This window comes from Phlebotomus papatasi, chromosome 2 (genome assembly GCF_024763615.1).
Source record: "Phlebotomus papatasi isolate M1 chromosome 2, Ppap_2.1, whole genome shotgun sequence".
In the NCBI taxonomy this organism is placed as follows: Eukaryota; Metazoa; Arthropoda; class Insecta; order Diptera; family Psychodidae; genus Phlebotomus; species Phlebotomus papatasi.
In genome coordinates, this window is record NC_077223.1 from 59101978 (window position 1) to 59123143 (window position 21166).

At 31.9% G+C, this 21166-nt stretch overlaps 1 protein-coding gene across 14 annotated transcripts in view; it reads left to right on the forward strand.

The window, feature by feature from the left end:
• LOC129801915 (G-protein coupled receptor 52) overlaps positions 1-21166 on the forward strand; it is a 33693-nt gene that overhangs the window by 7239 nt on the left and 5288 nt on the right. The gene's annotated exons all lie outside the window — the stretch shown is intronic.

The window sequence follows — 21166 nt, forward strand, 5'->3', positions numbered from 1 at the left end:
GAAAGAACTACGATATCTCAATTTTTAGATGGGAATTTATCGTGTGACTTTGGTCTTCTATATACCGAAAAAGTTTAGGTAATTCAAGAAAACTGCTTCTCCTCCCAGCTCTAGTAAAAAATTCTTTGTGAATTTGAATTCCGAATAAAAACAGATTAGAAATTTCCACGGAAACTATATTTGACAAAAATTGATTTTTTAAAACTCATGTTTGGAGAGATTCTTTCGTATTTTACATTAAAGCCATGACGTTTTCGATTGTAAGAGCTTATAATATGGAAAAACAATATTTTCCATATATCATCATCATCATTTTCAACCGCTTCAATGAGACTAATATATTTCTAATAAAATGTAATTCTAATAAAAAATAAATAAATAAAGCTTATTATCAATTATTAATAATTATGAAATAATTATGTGTAAGTCTCTTAGGACAAATAAAAGAAATTCACATTATTCGATGGCATTAACGTTCGAAGAGAGAGTACTTTCCCCTACATCCCAAATTTGTAAATAGACTTTAATTTCAACATTGGACTTTGATATGTTCAGAAGAATTGTAGAAGATGAAATTATGCGTTTTTTCGGTTTAAAATAATTAGAGCCGGATAATTAGAAGCAGATTCAAATTTAAAAAATTTAGACGTGACCTCGACGAACGGATTGCAGATTTAAGATCCTGCTTCCTCTAACAAGTTTCCCAGCTAACACATTAAGTACTTTTTAAGACCTTAATAAATTCTTAACTCAATGATTTAATTTCGAGGAGTTGTAACACATCCAACTAAAGTGTGAAAGTAAAAGAAAAAGGCCTCAGCCTTTAAACTAAGTACTTAATTGAGTCTTTCATGTAAGCCCTTAATTAAGCAGTTTGTTTTAAAGATATGAAAAGTATCTACATTAAGTACTTAATTAAGAACTTATCACTTAGAACTTTTTAAGTCGTTACACATCGCACACATCGCATTTTCTATGCCAATTTCCACATTTTGCCATCAGATGTCAGTATTTTCGCTCAAAAAATGCTTTAGGTAAGGACTTAATAAGTACTTATTAAGAACTTATTTTATGCACTTTGACAAAGCTCTTTTTTAAGAGCGTGGATACTATATGTTTATTTATAGCATTGCGCTAGTAATGTCTTATCTTGTGTTAGCTAGGTTTGACAATCTTGCGAGTCAAGCAACCATTCTTACACTTTTTTTCATTTGTGGTTGATTTTCGTAGCATTTGAAGCCTGTACGGTAACCAACTGACTCTGAATTTTTGAAGCAGGGATTATGGGAATACCATCCGAAATACTTTCAATACGATTATCAATATCAACCCTCTGAGTCAAATCCTTGGGTCTATCAGTAGCGTTTTTCAGATGTACGAGTGCATCATTACCATAAATTTTGACAATTTTATAATATATATGCTGTCATAATTTTCAATAAAATTTGGAAATTGAGATTCATTGCGGCAGTACTCTGGACGATTTACCAGTAACTTATCAATTTAACCTCAATTAAAAATAATAAAAATAACAACATATTTCTAATTATTTATCATCATTTTTATATAAACATATTGACCACTAAAAACTTTAGAAATGTGCAAACCCACCATTTGCCATTAACTAATAACATAACTTCAAAATATTATCAGATTACATTAAGTTATTTGCATGTTTTTGATAATTTTGAATTACTTTTCAAATTAGGCAACAAACTTTTGACTCATGAAATATAATCAACTTGTAGAAAACAATTATTTCTTATATGGAATAAAATGATAAAGTTATTTGCAATAATTAGTAATATTTACTCGGCTTGCACTTCGTCTTAAACTCATCTTGAAAGTTGAAAATTGATACAAAGTCCAAAGCGTATTGAATCAAGTTTATTTCATAAAGTTAAATCGAAAGAAGAAATTGAAAAGTCAATTATTTATAGACAGTTTCTTTTAATAAAGTCATAAAAGATTTGAGAATTATTTGAGTCATCTTTAGAAAGAATAAAAAATACCTTGAATAACTTCAAGTTTAAATTAAAATGCGTATACTTCTAAAAAGAACCTGTCTCTCTGAATTATAAAACATTACAAGAACTTTAGATTTTCATGAGGTGAGTGCGGCCTAAGTGACGTCAAAGCAATTACTGTCGAAGTAACGAAAGAATGAAAAAATGTCTTCTATTATATATACTTAAGTATAAGGAAGAAAAAAAAACAATAAAGCCACCTTCCATTCTGTTCATAGACGAGTAATAAAGTTTTAATTCAATTTCTGTGTCTTTTTGGAACTCGTTAACTATTCTCTAATATGTCATAAGAGGGTAATTTAAATCTGTTATACGACATAAACTATCTTATAACTGACTTTGAATTACCTTTTTGTTTCATTGGTCATAAAAAATTATCTTCAATCATGGAAAAATAAAAGAATATGAGTGCTTAATATCTACAACTACAATATGTCAATCTATTATCAAAGTCCTATTCCATATTTTTTCTTCACAATATTTTGTGTTCGATATAAGCACAACCCTTGTTAAATAGAGTTCCAATTTCATTAAATGGTACGCAGGAAAGAACAGATGCAATTTCTCAGCCACAAGCTTCGCATAATTTAAAAATTCAAGAGAAATGTGAGGGGTGTTTTGTTCTCATAAAATAAGTAAATTTTTTATAAGTCACTATTGAGCTTTCTGGGTCGTGTGAACCATCATTCTAACATATGTTTTATTTCACATAATGTTTACATATTTAGAACGAAATTCACAACGGACAATTTATAGAAATACATAATGTGATAAGAAGTGTAAAGATACTGGTAATCTCCGGGGATGACAAAGTTGAAATAAATCTTAAAGCGAAGGGATATATGCAAAATTTATTTGAAAAATCAAGGGGCTGACATGAGCTCTGAAACAAGCAACAATTTTTAGAGTCAATTTTTCTACCTTCGCACGCATTTAGAGGGAAGTGGGGTACCATTAAAATGGGGAAGCTTTAAAATAGAGCTTTTTATCCCATTATCAAATGAAAGTAGACCTAGTCATGATATAAATCAGCTCTACAAACTAATTGTGAAACTCAATTACATCATGATAAGACTCAATTCCATTTTAAAATAGGAGAAAAAAGCCTAATTTCACAACTGCCCCAATTTATAACTGCCTCACTTCCCCTTAACCCTCTAACGAATAAGACCGCCTCCAGGCGGTCTTCACAAAAATCACATTTACAGCGACAATAAAGGTTTTATTTATTTAAAAGTGCTATAGTGTCGTCGGTAATAGTCGTAATAGTCTTATAAACATTTCTTGAATGTTTGAACTCATTTTGACTCTTCGTTTTGTCGCTATTCCGAGTTTTGTGTGACAGGTCAGAGAAAAAGCAACAAAAAATATAAGTGCAAAAAAACTCATTTCCAATTTCCATAGAAATACCGATTTAGAGTTATCTGACTAAAATAAATTTATTTTTTACTGAAAGATATGTCATTCTACTTTGTATATTTTATTTAAAAAATTTGAAAAAACTAAAAATGTGAATTTTAGAAGCAAAAAGAGTTTCAAAAAATTTTTATATTATATTTTCTCACCTAGCGCCTAAACTAAAAAAAGATAAAGAAGAATGGATGGTTTTTTCGACTTTATTGGATCATAATTATCATTGAAAACATTGTTTTAGAACTTTTTTTCGCATATTAAAGAAAACACCGTTAGAGGGTTAACTCTTTAAGAACGAGTGGGACACCGTGTCGCAAAAACAAAGACAGTTTTACTGCTCGAACTCCATGGAGAGAGTCCGTCTGTCCGTCTGTCCGTCTGTCCGTCTGTCCGTCTGTCCGTCTGTCTGTCCGGCTGTCGCTAGCTCTAGCGGCCAAACGGTTAGAGATAGAGACTTGGGACTTTCGGGGGTTCCCCCCATTAGTCGACCCAAGGATCGTGAACATGCCCCTCATTTTTCCCCCATCCTTCCCCTTCCCGTCCAAAACTATGTTTTTTGGGATTGCTCGAAAACGCATCATTCATTTTTTTAATTTTTGGATATCTTTTAGAGATTATCCAGGCGGACATTTCGTCCTAAGACGAAAATACCGTTGAGCCATTCCTAGTAACGGTTTTTCAAGGTCAAAGGTTAAAAAGACACTAGAGATCGCATTCATTAAGAATGGTCTTGGAATTTCCTATAAAACTGAACTGGTTTCAATCGGTTTTGAATTGGTAATAAACCGGTTCATAACCGATAAAAAATTTTATACGAAATTCAAATAAATTACTCATGAGGTGTATTTTGGGAAATATATTGAGTGATCTATAAATCGGTTCAAATCGGTTCAAATCGGTTGTGAACCGGTAATGAACCGGTTATTTACCGATAAGTAATTTTTGTCGAATATAATTTTTATTACTCTTTAAACTATTTTGTGGAACCTATTGAGTAATTTATGAATCGATTCAAACCGGTTGAGTACCGATAAACGGTAAATGATGCGAAAGTACTGTTGAGGTATAGCATCTAAGTCATGAGTTCGAGCATTTCGCAAAGTCTGGGACGCTTTGCCACCCCTTTATACAAAATTTAATTAAATTACTCCTGAGGTGTATTTTGGGAAATATTTTGAGTAATTTATAAATCGGTTCAAATTGGTCGTGTACCGGTAATGAACCCGTTATTTACCGATAGGTAACTTTTGTTCGAATATTATTTTTATTACTCTTTAAACTATTTTGTGGAATCTATTGAGTGATTTATGAATCGATTTTAATCGGTTGAGTACCGGTAAACGGTAAATGATGCGAAAGTACTTTTAAGGTATAACATCTAAGTCACGAGTTCAAGCATTTTGCAAAGCCTGGGACGCTTTGCCACCCCTTTTTTGACTATAAAAAGTTGTTTTGTCCTCTAAATACAGTAGAGTCTCTCAAATCTGAATCTCTCAAATTCGAACGACGTTTGGATTCAAATTGTCAATTGTGAGGTTATGTTAGAAAGTTCGTGGTGAATGAAAATCATATTTACGTGCTTCTTCCTGAATGTTTACATACATTATGGTCGTGTAAAATGAAAAGGAAGTATGTTACCACTAAGACTTGCGAGAAAGTACGGAAATTTGATTCAAAGTGCAATTTAATCTCACACAAATTTCGTTAATTTTGAAAAAATCTTTCGAATTTTGGAGGTGAGAAATGTCAAAAATACCCCCCGAGCGTTCGAATTTAAGAGACTCTACTGTAGTCCAATTTTGTTTTTGTTTTTGAGACACCACAATATGTAATATCTCTTAATTCGCCCTACATTAGCCAAAAAACAGCTAATGGACTAAATATATTTTTATTTCGCGATGAAAATATATGAAACAAATTAGGAGATGTTATATACCTCTGTAAAAAATCATAAAACGTATAAGCGATTTGACTTTTTCATCATCATATCAAAATTCAAAAATGTAAAAATTTTAAGATTTCCGGAGCAATATATGTCGTTATTTGAAAATTTTTACCTGATAAATTTTTAAAATTTGTTAATAAAATAAAATAGAAAATTATTGATACTAATTACTAAACGTTTTAATGAGTGATTTACTTATATTCAACATGCAGGGGAAAAGTTTAAAAGCATAAATTGGATACTAAAACTCTTCCCACAGATAACTGGAGTAGTTTTCCCAAATTGGCTTTGTATTGTGTCATTTCAATTGACAAGCAATTTTTTGTGATGAAATAGATAGAAAATGTACAGACGGTGTATTGATTACTACTCATAAAATACGAAGAAAATAGGAAATTACAAATTTCTGTTGATTTTCAATCGATTCCTTCTTTCTCTTGTCCATTAATAATTCCAAGTAAATGGAACGTTCCCAATAGTCCCCAATATAGTCTCAACAGAAAGACGATGCATCATTGAGGGGGTTGGTGTTTCATAAAAATAACCGCCCATTTCAAGCACAAACACTAGGGGAAGTGCTTATAATTTTGGACAGTCTGCATATAAGCATCGATATCCTAAGTTTGAAGTGCCATATTTTCAATACTAATTGACTTTTCTTGTTACTCTCTTTTCAGAAGGATTGTTTAGAAACTTGGCAAGCTATTTATCATCTCATTTTTACTAAAATTAGTTTTAATACGTTTAAAAATGAATTGATATGTAGAGGTGAATTTGACTCTTATTTTGGACAACTTGGTTATTAATTTTTACAACTTGTCTGTAAATTTGGACAGATAATCCGCCTCAACAGGATGCCCATTGTTCTTCATTTTATGAACCAATCTTACCAAGTCCTCTTCCTGTTCATGTAAGGGAAACGTGGAATGTCACAAGATGCCCAGAAACTTTCCATATCATTCATTAAAGTGAGTTGACTTCGGTACTCCAAGTACGTGCGGATTCGCTCATTCCCTGACCTTTCCGGGAGCCTTTCAAGGCATTTCTCACTGCATCTCTTTCGTAGAGATGATGCTCCTTCATTTCTCCAGGCATTTGTCCAACCTAGTCATCACAAAAGCTAAAACTTCACGAAATTTCGTGAGAAAAACACCTATCCAAAATAAGAATCATCACCTCACTGGTGAATGTCTTAAAAATTTCCCATTTTTCACACGAAAAATATAATTCACAAGGCAAATCTCACTTCAGGTCAAATGTACAAATCATCAGTAACGTGAATCAACACAATATTCAATGAATATTCAATAATATCACTCAAAAACAGCGAACAAACTTTGTTAGTACTTCACCAAAACTAAATAAGACTGAAGTAAGCACGAAGTTCTGTCATATTTCTCGTAAGCAATTGCTTACACTGAATTTGCAACAAAGCAATTTCAACTCAAATCATATTCAAATTTTAACGTATTTAGTGTTAAAATCTTCCAAAAAGAACAAATATTTAGATAGAATTCATTATTCATCAAATATTGGAATAAAAATCCATCATTTTAATCAATTTATTTTTAGTGTCCAATGTTATCCTCAAAGTGTCCAAAATAAGAAACTGGACAAAATTAGAAGCATTTCCCCTATACCAAAAATACCCTTGTGGAGATTCTCAGTACCGTTTCCAAACACGATGTATCTCACCTGCACATGACTTCATTCTAAAATTATGTGAGGGAAGGTAGTTTTTATAGGGTCAAGTCAGAAATTACCATCAATAACCATCTTGAGCAGACATCGTGTTCCATATTTTGGCCAGCACTACAGCATTTCTATAGAGCTGTGTCTTTTATTATTATTGCTGAGAATTCAAGATCGAACATACTTTTTATATGTATATTTTTTAATACGCATAAAGATTTTATTTTTCGAACACAAAGAGAATGCAATATATTTTTCGATATCTACACGTGTCTCACTCTTTTTATATCATGGAAGACGTATAGAGTAACAATGCGGTAAATTTGAAATCAATCTATCTCTTATCTTTATAAAAACCTAAAGTTTGAACATATCAATTTTATGTTTTCGAAGACCCCTGTAAAGAGATGTTCATAAAGTTTCTTTTTACTGAGTCCACAGATAGAGAGCAGTATACTATAATAATCCTTTGAGTTTTTTTTTCACCCTCTAAATTTCCATCTTCCACCGCCCAAAGACCACTTCTTCTAGTTCGTCTATCCTTCTACACCGCTATAAACCAAACAGTTAGAGATAGAGACTTGCACCTTTTAAGAGACACCCATAAATCGGCATCCGTATCATTAATATAATAATATTAATAATGGTAGCACAAAGTGCCATAGAGGGACCTAGGCCTTCCGATAAGGGCAGTTTTCTTATACAGGAATGGGATTGTCAATCTCATGTCCCGTGAAATCAAGTGCAGTGAAGCTCAATGGATACAATTCGAACAACTTTAACGCTAGAAAAAATCCTGGTTACCTAAAAGGGAATTCGAACTTCGAACCCGAGACGCTTACATCATACAGTGAGTACTTTATCACTTGACCCATTCTTTCCGTACAGAAGTTGATCTTGAAAAATTCGAAAATCTATTTGAAGATCCAAAAAAGAGACTTTCTTACTTCTTAATACTTTCGCAAGGTTGCGGAAGTTACATACTGTTCGGATTTCGAAGTGCTGAAGTGTCAAAATGTGACGGTCTTCACATTTTTGTGAGGAAAAAACAGAATAACGACGTTTACTGTTCTTGATCCAGTATTTAATCACTCCATAATCACTAAGTAACTCTTTTGTCAGCTTTTTAGTGTGATATTTGATAAATTTTCCCCACTTTTTCGAAAATTTAATATGAAAATTCGAAATTGAATTTGAATTCTTCGAACTTCAACGACTTTTTGTGCAAACCTTTTATCCAAGACACTATTGGAGAATCAAAATCTAATTCTGTTTGGGCTCATTGAGTGCCCTGTATCATTAATATGCCTTTCATTTTTCCCCATCCTGCTCTTCCTCACCAAAATGATGCTTCTTTAAAAATCATAGGGTTTTGCTTTACAAGCTTCTAAATTCGTATGAACAAGCATAAAGATTCAGATACATCCATTTATTCACTATAAAACCGCCTTTGGAGAAAACTTTATAAGACTTTGTCATAATCTTTTAAGCCCACATAGGGGCTCACCTAAATAAAATTAAAACATATAGAGGGAATTTGGAGTACTGAAGGTGGCACCCATTTTTCACTTAATCAGAGTGAACCGTCTACGACGATTGATGCTCAATCACTGAAGACTGGGGACAGTTACCTAACAGTGGAAGCCCCAAAGCAACCTTTCAGCACCTATAAGGATATGGTAGGGATTAGCCCTGTCAAAGGAATAAAGGATTAGAATTCGTGGGACACATCGACTGGGTTGGCATGTGTCGAATATACCGTACGCTCTACAATTTCAAATTCGTAAGTCAATTCGCCTTACTAGAAAACAGAACCAAAAAGAAAACGTTAGTGTGGAGAAGACATTTGAAAAGCCATAGAAAAGGAAGCACAGGGTTCCCTGTCCTAGGCCTTGCAGAGTGAACAATTGGTTGTTCTGAAACTCAGGACAATAATATGATTAGTTGGAATATGGTTAGTTTCCTGAATTGAAATTTCCCAAAAACCTGAAAAGCTATTTTTTTGGAAAATCTAGACTTGTGATTTTATACTAAGGGTAAAATTGATCCATCAACTTTCATATAATTTTTTTTAGAAGTTCAAGACCTTTGGGGTAAAGGTTAAACCTACAATTCGAAACATGTGAGAAATATATCAATTTGTGGGGCGAAGGTTAAGTATCAGTAAATGTGTTGAAGTTGAAGACGCAAGATTCACCCATCAACACCTCCCATCTGTTCCGTCACTATTGAGTATACACATGCCACAATTTAGTTTTCTGAATTATTTTGCTCCTAAATTGAACAAAGAACAAATTTTCAACTGAGCCTGGGAATTGTGATCCTGGGAGTCGAAGGTCTAGATAAAAACATATTCAATAAAAATTATTAGAATATCGGCAGTTCTGCACGATTACTTCTATCAGGACTATTTTAGAAAAAAAAACATGAAATGCTGCATAATGTCGAATATCATTAAATATTCAAAATATTTTTCAACAAGTCTAAACCGTGTGATATTTGAACCGATTCGAAATTGTAACGAATTGATAAGAAAACCAGTAATTGATATTTTAAACCAAGATTGCTTTTATTGGGTTAGCTCCTGTATTTCTGAGATGTTTTTAAAAAAGTAATGGTTTTTGGACTTTTTATATATTTTTAAATTTAATTAATTTGATTTATTTAGCTGAATTTCAAAAGAATATTTTATTGCCCAACCAAAAATATCCAAAAATATATAGGGCAGGCTAGGGAGTTTGGGTGGGACAAAGTTTTTTTTTTTTTCAATGAATATTAAAATAAATAGAGTTAAACCACTACACAATCGTGGGCGACATTAAGATATATCTTGACCAAAAGAATGGATATTCTAGGTTTTATTGTTTAGATTCAATAATCTAATCTTTAAAAATTGATCAATTGAGTATGTTTTCGATGTCTCAGTTTTCCTGTTTATAATCAGTAGGTAACTATAAATTAATAATCTAGAGATAATAATAATAGATAATAATAATAAATCACTAATTTGCAGAGTATTTTGGAAAAATATTTGCATAAATTTTGCAGAGACAGAATGGCAAATTAATTTTTTTTCTTTTCTAAGAAAATTCATTTATTTTCTGAGCTCAATAGAATCCTTTTAGTGAATACAAGTCAATACTTGTGGGATATATATGGGCCATGCAAAATTCTAAAACTATTTCTTGACTCTTTGGAATAATGCCTGAAAGTCAAAACACAAAAAAGTGTCCTATACCTACCCGGGTCTCCCTTATTGTGATATTTGTCTTTGAAACATAATTTATAAAGTCCACGAACAGTAAAAAATTAAATTTAATCAGAGAATAAAATTTGAGAAAAATTCAATTTAGAACTTTAAGAGCAATACATTTTTTCGAAAGGAAAAATAGAAAGTTAGTTTTTGATTTATCTACAACCATCTTAGATGTAAATTAAAAATTTAAAAAAAAATAGAATTAGATTTTTCATTGACCAAATGTGATCTTTTACTTATGAAATTTAATTTTTTACTCCTCATTTGCACTTTAACTTTATAAAATGGCAAAAATTATTTTCTATTATTAGAGTACAAATTTCAAAACGTTTTACGTACACCTCCAGGTAACCAAAGACCACCTTAATTGGACTATAGGTTACGAAAAAAATATAAAATGAAATTTTTAAAAAAATTTAAATCAAGTTTTCTTTCTTAATGAATTTGGTGACTAATCACTTTTCGAACTAAAAATATTTATAACATACAACTTTATACTTTATAAAAATAAATTTACTGAGTGTTAGCATAGCAATACGTAGTTGTAATTGCAAAAAAATAATAGCAGGTAAAGAATATAGCAATGAATAGAACATTAAGAATTAGAGTTGGAGAGTAAATTGATTTTTATTGCCTTAAACATTTTGCCAAACTTTAGTAAATCTATAAAAGAAACATATTGTATATAACATTCCGTATCATACCATATAGTGTAATGTTTGGCTCAATGCCCAAAGTCGACTTTTGCATTTATTTTCACTCAACTGTGCTTGCAATTAAATTTTAGTGAAAAGAATATTACCAAAACGTGTATATAGTATAATTTATGTACACCTTTAGAAACTCTTAAACGTAATTTTAAAGGAAAGTATTTTTAACAAAAAACTATAATTAAAATTTATGAAACCATTCTTCTAATGTAAGGCCGAAATAGTACTGTCTTCATTAATGATTTCTTAGATTACAACCAATTTTAGACTTAGCAAAATCGTTTGAAATTAACAAACAGGATGTTGAGTCTTCCAAGGGTATTCGGAATGTTATTGCCACATTTAGCAATAATACCTATAAATATATGCACAATAAATGGCCTTGTTTAAGTATATTTCATACATATTTTTGTTTTTGCAGTATCAAGTACACAACAACATTGTTTTGGTTGTGGTGCAATCATATCCAAATGATTTGATACATAAAACACGCCATATTGAATATAGATTTAGATCATTTACCCTCGAGTCTTGGTTAAAAAAGTACTTTGGCAGCAAAGCACCTTCCATGTATCTCTATAAATATTGATATACTTGAATACTCAAACGTCATTGAGGCACTTAATTTCAAAAGAAGTTTTGTGATATTAAATAAAATAAATAAATAATCGAACTTCAACACTTTCTTCGGAATATTTTGACTAATGCTATACCCATGCAATACAAATTTCTGAAAAAAAATATAATATAAAGTTTTGTGTATAAAAGTGGGTCATACACCCAAATAGAATTTTCTCTTTCTCCGAGCCATTACATTCCTTGGACGATAACATACCTAGTTATGTAAGTTCACAGAATATAAGTTTTTTAACGAAAATTTATTTCTTATTATGCTGGAGTCCTAAAGTAACCTGTCACGAAAGTTACTACAAAGGTGAAATATGACTTATGAACTTCTTTATTGAACTCAAGAAAGAAAATGAAATAGTTTGTTCTTTGTTTAAAACTGCTTAAAATCCGATATTTCAATACTTTCTATGGCAATGTTAGCGATTAGGATCCAGTCGAATCCATACTAGGCTTGTCAGAGATTTCAATCCCTTTTCAATGAATCAAAACTTCCTAAAATCACTTGATAAATACCTGTGGTAGAGTTTTTTTTTATCATCAGACTGCAAATATCGTTATTTAGAAGGATTAGAAGAATTATTTTTTGTATACAGACGAAATGTTTTCTAATGGTGGCAGCCAAAATACCGAATAGGCCAAAATCCCGAAAGCCAAAATCCCGAATTTTCAAAATCCTGAAAGGGATGAAATTATATGTAGGAAAATGTTTAGAATAATTTCCGAAGGCACAGAAGATTTCCCTTTGCCTCCAGGAAGCGCGGGAGCAATTTTGGGAGTAGCTAATGACACTTTTAAGAATTCGGGATTTTGGCTTTCGGGATTTTGGCGTTCGGGATTTTGGCTTTCGGGATTTTGGCTTGCGGGATTTTGACCGGGACCCGTCTTCTAATATATTTCAAACACATCCGTAAATAATAAAAAAAACGTACATAACGTATTTTGGAATATCCCACGATTTTTAAAATTCAAAGTTTAAAAGAGCTATACAGAATTTATTTCTAAACAGGATAAACTAAATTTGTTGAAAAGGCATGGAAATTTTTGACATGACTTTCATTCGGATATGAACCAGTATATTAATCAATAATGCTAAGACAGCGGTGGACGCATAAACCTCTTGCCTGTGATTATGCCTCTAAGAGACGTAATCATAGGCAGTTCCACTTTTTAAATAAAATAAAATAAATAACGAACCGAAATTTTTATCCAAAATTCAAATGTTTTAGTCCGATCTTTCGTGTGGTTTCTAAATCGATTCTAATTTAACTTAAATTTAAATAAACTTAAACTTATAAAATTAAAGATCCGAACAAAAAATGACGATAGTCTACAAAAATATGTGTGATTAGAAGTAATCATAGGGGAAAGTACTCTCCCTTCGAACGTTCATGCCTTCGAACAATGTGAATTTTCTTTTATTTTTCCTAAGAAAATTACACATGTTTATTAAATATTAGTTAGATTATTATCAATTATTGTGTGATAAATATGTGTAAGTATTTAAAGGAAATAAAAGAAATTTCACATTATTCGAAGACATGAACTTTCGAAGAGACAGTACTTTCCCCTACCTAATTTGTGAAATCCTCGAACTTATGGATATTAAGATTCTCTCCATGCATTGGACCACAAAAAACTTCAATAATTAAGTTCATTTTAATTTTAATCGATGCGAAACTACTTTTGAGGTATAGAATCTAAGTCTACGACATTCCCTTTTCAGAATGGTCGTTAGGTGTAAGGAGAAAGGGGTGTAAAGTGTACAGTACATATATAGCGGTAGAAAAGCAGTAGCATTATATTGCTCTTTCAGTGAGTTTGAGCAATAAATTAACATAATAATAAAAAATAGGATTTGTAACGAGTGAATAGTAAAAGTTTATGTTAATTCTTCATTGTATAATATAAATTTGAATATATTCTCTAACCGATTTTATTTTATTTTAACCACAAAAATACCTGATTGGCATGAGCAAAGAGAGCACTTATAAAATTTACACTGCAGGTACGTAATGTGCCCATTATCATTTCACAAAAGACTCGCTCTCGTCTTCAAAAGCTCGTAAATGGAGAGAAATTGAGCTTCTGAAACTAGAAGAGTTGAGTGATCTGCTCTTGTCAACAGTGTCATCATCGTCAGGCATGGTAATTGAATTAGTAATTGATTTTGCCGCCATTTGTTTACGGCACCGACAAATTGTGACCCGATTTCGTTGATATTGCCATGCCACCATCTCATTTGAGCACATGGGATGCTTTTTCCTTTGATGCAATTAGCGAATAGAGGAGCTTACAATGTGCATTATTACAATGAATATGTGAATTTTATTACATCATGTGATTAATTTTACCACAGTGTATCCCCAAATTAATGAGAATTATTTTATAGACAAAAATTATATTATAATCTGGCTTCATCGTAAATACACTATTAATTGATAAGGGCCTATCGATAATCATTTTTTCATATATGTATAGAAACACTGATAAACTAATGGAAAATTTTCTCCAAAAGATAATTTATTTTTAATTATGAAATTATTTCGAAATTGTAGATTGTCTAAAAATGTATAATTCATAATCCTCTCCAAAATCGTATAAAAATTGCAATTGTTTGTGTTGTAGTACAATGGCTGCAAGATTTCTACAGTGTAATGCGAAAAATAGCTGCACTTCTTATTAGGCTAGATACCCCCTGATTATTGCTAACTAATTGGCAAACTTTATTACATCGAAATTTTATATCAAAATTATTTTTTTTTTATGAAAAACTTTACATTCATTGTGGAAAGGCGTCGACCTCAGGGCAAAACTAAGACAAAGTGACTGAAACAAATTCAGGATCTTGCCTTTGAGCGCCTTAAGATCGAACCCAAACATTTTCCTGAAGTGGCGTAGGATCGACAGGTGTATGCTAAACTGGATGTCATAGGATCGCGATCGCAATAGGGATAAACGGTTGAAAAATATGATGATGAAAAGCATTACAGAACATTAGGTTGTCTTAATAATTCTAAAAGAAAACAAAGCCCCAAACAGTCTCAGACTAATATTCGTGAATATTTAGCTCGTAAAATTTGAAATATAAAGGATCAGACTAAATTACCATACTGTAGGAGTTCGCAAAAAAGGATTAGTTCTAAAAAATTCTTTACTTGATTCTATAACCCTCAAATTTTGAGGGTCCTGTACATAAAAAAAAATAATTTAGATAAAAAGACACGGATTTTGACCTAGATCTTTCTCCTCTTTCATTACTAAAATAACGATTTGAAGCCTTTAGGCTCTTTCCTCAGGTCCTTATAAGGTCCATTTATAATGAAAGATACTGTTGAATCTCAAGTTTTGTATAATTACTTTAGGCCCGATAGAGTTAAAAAGTGGAGCGCGATGAGAGCATTACAGGTCCGAATCCCCTTTAGGAGAAAGTACGGCACCTTGAATGGGAGGGAGCACCTTCAAAATAGGGTTTTTTCTCCTACTTTTAAATGGAACTGGACCATACTATTGTAAACCTGTTTCCTATGACTTGTATAAGTTTGCTATGCAAGCCATTGTGAGAAGGCGCCGACCTCGAGGCAGACCTAGAACAATGTGGCTGAATCAAATTCAGGATCTTGTCTTGGAACGTCTTGGAACCGAACGCGAACATCTTCCTGAAGTGGCGGAGGATCGACAAGCATGGGCTGTTAATTTGGATAAGCGGTTGAAAATAAATGAATGAATGTAAAAGTTTGCATTAATCCTGGCTGTTATACGCGTGACTATTCAAATCCACTTCTGGGCCGCTTCTAATACGGGCTTCAGACTTAAGGCTTAGCCATATGGCTTAACTTCTCTAATATCTTATCAGTCAAGATTTTTTGGAAAATTTTGACTTAGGATTGGATTTTTAAGGACAAATGACCTAACCTACGACATTTTGAAAAATCAATAAAATCGGTTGCTATTTAGGGTTTTGAGACCCTCGGGAACTGGGAACTGGGCTAAACCTATAGTCTGAAGACGGTCTAAGCCACTGTGGTGTCATTGGCTTCTGGGTTCTTGGTCTTTGTCACTACTGTACCTATAAATTGGAGGGCAAGATCGTAATAGAAAAAGGACGTGTGGACTTGGGTCTCTCGGGGGAATCTGGGTGCTAGGTGTGGCGGCTAGTTGCCTTAAGAAAGCCCATTCCCTGGCAATCATTTAGGATTTCCATTAAGAACATAGACAAAGATGAGTTGTTCGAAGGTACCACACTTCTTCCTATAAAAAAAATAATGTGTGTCTAGAAATCTGTCTTACGAGAAGGCCTAGCTGAGAGTTATTGCTCACGTCGACCTTGTGCATATTATTAATAAATAATTTGTGATGATATATTTTACCGTTTTGGATTATTAAAAAAAATTAATACATATTTCAAATTGATTAAGAATATAGTTTATTTGACATCAAAATGATCATGGAAAGTGGTTTCCAAACATTCCCATTTGCAGTCACCTCACAAAAGCTCACAAAAGAGTTAATTCTTGAAACCATTAAAATGTCAGCAAAAGTTTTAAACTATTTCTCATGTTAAACTTGCAAAGCCGAAATGGTTCGTACCGAGAATTTTCTTTGTAAACTTTCATATATTTAAGTGAGAGATAAATGATCAATGTGTCAAATCGGATACGGCAATGTGGGATGCGTAGGTTAAACGGTAGAAAGGATAAAATGAAATAGTGAAATATATAATATAAAATCAGTTAGCACACACTCTAGTATTGTATTCTATGTGCAAATACAACTTATATTAAATGTTTGTAGTGACAATAAAATTTATGTCATAAGGATATACAAGAGACATCAAGAGGAAATGCTTAGAGGTGTATTTAAGCGGAAATTCCAGTCAAATTATACAATTGCAGTTTAATTGAGACAAGTGACCGACATAAAATCCAAATGCAACTCACATCACGGAATTTAAACATTTCTTCTATCATGTTCATTCCTTCCTTCTTCCCAAGTCCTCTCCACTTTGCTCAATAAATCGCCGAAAGACCGCGAGTGGGTGAAACTGTTGAAGCTCTCAAGGTACGGGGTGGAAATGCTACGATAGTATCTCTTTATAAATATAAAAACGGGCAGTTGCTTTCAGACATTGTTCTGCACAGCACAAAATTCCATTTTTGTCCGCATAGAAAATTCTGCGCCCGAGAAAAGTTATTATGTGGCAGCACGTTCTGCTTTCTGTCTGTGGGAAAGAAGCTAATCCTTTACATAGCTCGCATACCCGGTGTTTTTGCTCATTCACTCTTTTCGCCTTTCTGCGCCACCACCTCCATTCCTTTTATAACTTCCCAGCAATGAAATGAAAATAAAGTTTTCCGCTGTAGTTTCTTATATCGTCATCATGACTCTTAACTCTCAAGATGAAATTTTCACTTTCGTCAATCAATTTACAAAAATTCAATATGTTGACGTGCTTAATTAAATCTTCTTTTTGTAAAGACTTCTATCTTATAAATTAATAATTTTAATTTTAAAAATATTTATTAATTTGCATACACCCCCCATAGCGGGACTAAAAGTCTTTTTCGTATTATAAAAGATAGGACTGTCAGTTCCTAGATTTTGAGAATTGAGTAAAGTAGAAGTAGATAAACTATATTGAATGATATTCCAAAACCTTTAATTCCAGAAAATGTCCTGATATGCAAAAAAGATTCAAATCCGGGACACTTGCATCATAGAGCGATCGCCCTGCTAACTTACTTAGTTAGATGCTGAACTAAAACCAAACAAAAGTAGATATTATATATTTTGGAATTATGTAAAACAGAATATGCTTTAAATGAAAAAAAAAACCAGAAACTTTAAAATCTTCCTTGATTAAAAGCAAATCTTTAGACCAGAGGTTTAATAATACCCAAAGCTTTAAAATTTTTAAACAACAATCAATTGAAGTGATTTTTTTTTAAATATGATAGGGTGGAATCACCAGTTCTCGCCAGTGCCCCACTTCTCGCCACTTACATTGAAATCGCTATTTTTCGCAATGCATGAAATAAATGAGTCGCAATTTTTTTTGTATTGTTTCTGCTTCTACGCATAGAATCGAAAAATAATAATTATTCGTTTTGGATTCACGATTTTGATCACTTTTTAGAGCAATATTTTAAGCAAGTGCATCGAATCCAACATCTCTTACCAAATGTACTAAGTGTCGTCAAATTTTCATCAGGCCAAAAATACCTATTTGGGTAAATAATTTGTCTATTGAATATTTAATTGCACTTGTGGAATACATAAAATTTGTATTTAGTCAATTAATATTTCATTTTATATTATTTTTGTATAAAAATGAGGCATGGCGAGAAGTGGTAATATTCTGGAATTGATTTTACCACCTGTCGCCATATCTTTTCAATAGGCGACGCTAACTTCACTTCGTACATTCTCAGTTGTCAAATCTGCATTGTTTACTTTCTGCAAAAGCCCCATAATTTGATTTCTCAAATAAAAGTGAAGAAAAATCATTTAAAGAGAGTAATAATAAAGTGATCACAAGGAAAGAGAAATGGTGAATGTATTCTTTTCATAGCATTGCCTAAAATAACCGAGTGTGGTTCTTTTCAAGTGGGTGGCGAGAAGTGGTTACAAATTTTACAAAACTGGCGAAAAGTGGTAAAAAGTGGCGACGAAATGGTTATTTTTGCATTATTAATAAAAATCAGTTTTTTAAGTAGTCCAGCGTTATGTTCTAAGATTATTGTTTTCACATATCTAGAGCCAATACATCTAAGTAACTTTGTGTCAAATTTGACTTATCTTGTAACAAGGATTCAAAAGTTATGATTAAATGAATTTAATTTTTTCCTAAACATGGCGATAGCCGGTTATTCCACCCTAATTCAGCCAGTTGCTTTTAAAGCCGTCTATACACTAGGAACAAATTCAAAAAATGCTTTTTGAAAAAAATTTCTCCTATCATTGTAGGGAGAAACGTCAATTTTTTTAAAGGCAATTTTTGACGAAATTTGCTTAGGGTAAAGTGGTACAAGTTGGACAGTGGTACAATTTTGACAATGGTACAATTTGGACAGGGCTTTTTGTCTTGATAAATTTAGTACTTCATTTTTATTTGTATATTTTTAATACTTTAGTTTTATAATTTGATTCCTTGAGCTTAAAAACAAATTTTGTACTGTATTTATCAAGAAAAAAGCCATGTCCAACTTGTACCGGCGAATTTTTCAACTTGTAACACTAATTCCAAATTATATCACTTTACCCTATAGTGCGTAGACACCATAAGAGGTTATCAAAAAGACTAAAAACAAGATATTTTCGCTAAATTTTTTGTTCAAATTACTAAAAAAATACTCCCTCGATCCCGAAAAAAGTCGTACGTTTGCTAGTACATTTTAAATGAAAGAATGTACGACTTTTTTTTGGGACAGAGAGAGTATTTAATTAATAAGTACATAAAAGTTCTTCATTTGAACTATATTTTCGTTTAAAAATTTTAAAAATTCAATCTCTGTAACCTGATTTTCGGAGTCGTTTTTAAAAACTTTACTTTTCAGTAAACAAGATTACTCAGAGTAGATTCATCTGAAATCAAGGGCTCATCAAGCCTAATAAAAAGTGAAGCTATTTTTCACTTTTCCTTTTAAAAATGTTGCAGATATTCCACCGCGACTTAAACAAATTTACTTGTAGTTCTTGTATTGTTTCGGCGAACATTATGAAATATGTATTTTTAGGTAGCTTTCAATGCACAATTTCGAAATATATCAAACTAATAAATAAATTCTCTTTAGGAAAAAACTTGCCAATAGTGTTCAGTGCCTCTATGCAAAAACGTACAGAAAAAAATGAAATGTTGAGAGGCCCCTGTCGAAATCATAAAACTAAATGAGTCCTATTATAGCAGATGAGTTAAACTAGTCCTTGAATGACGGATTTTTTGGAAAATAATTTCTTGGATCTTTTTGAGGATTTTATACAAAGAAATACCGCTTTCGAGATATTTTATTTTATAACCACGTTTCGTCTTGCAAAATAAGTTATGATCAAGAAAACAGAAAACCTTTTATTCAAAGACTGGTTTCACCCATTTGCTAACAACATTCATTAGGCTTTATGATTTCAGATGAACCTACTTTGAGAAATCTTATCTACCGAATAGTAGAGTCTTTTTTTTCAAAAAGGTGTCCGAAAATCAAGTCTCAATGGTTGAATTTTTAAAGTCTAAATAAAAAATTCAGAAAATATAGTTTAATTTTGTTTATTTTATAGGTGTCAATGCTAGATCTTTTATTATATTAAAAAATATATATAATTTGATGTTTTCAGTCTTCTTGACCATCTTAACCCTTTAACACGACAAAACGAGAATGCTCCCAAAATATCAAACATCCATATAGACTAATCTGAAGTCTCAAAACTGTAATTATATTTTTGCTTAGCAAACGATTCACTTGCACATTTTGAAAAGATCTGTAAACCTAATGCAATCCTATCTGGAAAAAACCAAATTCGTATCTCATATAAAATAAAATTAAAAATTGTTAACTACCTCTATTGAAAAGGAGCCATAAAATGTTTATATTATTAATTAAGTACATGGATGAAATATAGTGGATATTTCGTCATGCAATGCCATTAAGTGATGTAATCACATGGAAACTTGAACATTATTAAGAAATAAACAAATAATACTTTACTATCGTAAAAGGTATTAGAAGAAACGAAAAGTATTTTACACAATCACGTAGTACGAAACATTACGAAACTTTTTCGTATAGTATTAAGTTTTTGTTGAAAAACGTTGCTTAAGTGCGAATCACAAAATCTAACTACTTAGCTTTGTGGAACTAGTAGATGTTCCAGAAAAAATGAACTACAAATTCATCCTGAAGATCAGAAAATTCCATATTTCTATTAAAATTAAGATCCTTAATTTTTTAGGAAAGTTAAAATAACTAAAAATTTAATGTTCTCCACTCCTTAGTAAGTTCGTGTGAAAAAAAATTATAAAATTATCTTGTTGAAATTTCCAACGTCAATGTCTGTTGGAATCATTGGTTACTCGTTAATAATTGCCTTTTCTTAATAAAAATGGTTTAAAAGATTGTATTCTAAGTCAATAAATAGGGTCTATCGACTTTTCGACCGTAAAATGAAATAAACCGTGAGAAATAAGATTCATCGACGAAATTAACATACAAGTTGGTTAAAACCAGGGGGGTGACATTAGATCTGAAAAATGCGACTGGTTTTAGTGTAATTTTTTCCCTGTTTTCGTACAGATTTCACGAGATATCTCCAAAACTACGTAGATTGCCAGTTTGGGGTTTTCGGTTGCCTCTTCGTTATTAAATTGGCTTTTATTTTGTATTAGAATTTTTTGCTAATTCATTCTACAATGACAGAAAACAGCTAATAAACTCAAAAGTTTTTTCGGCTCGCTAGAAACACATGGGAAACATAGGAAATGTCATGCCCCTTGTTAAAACTTTCA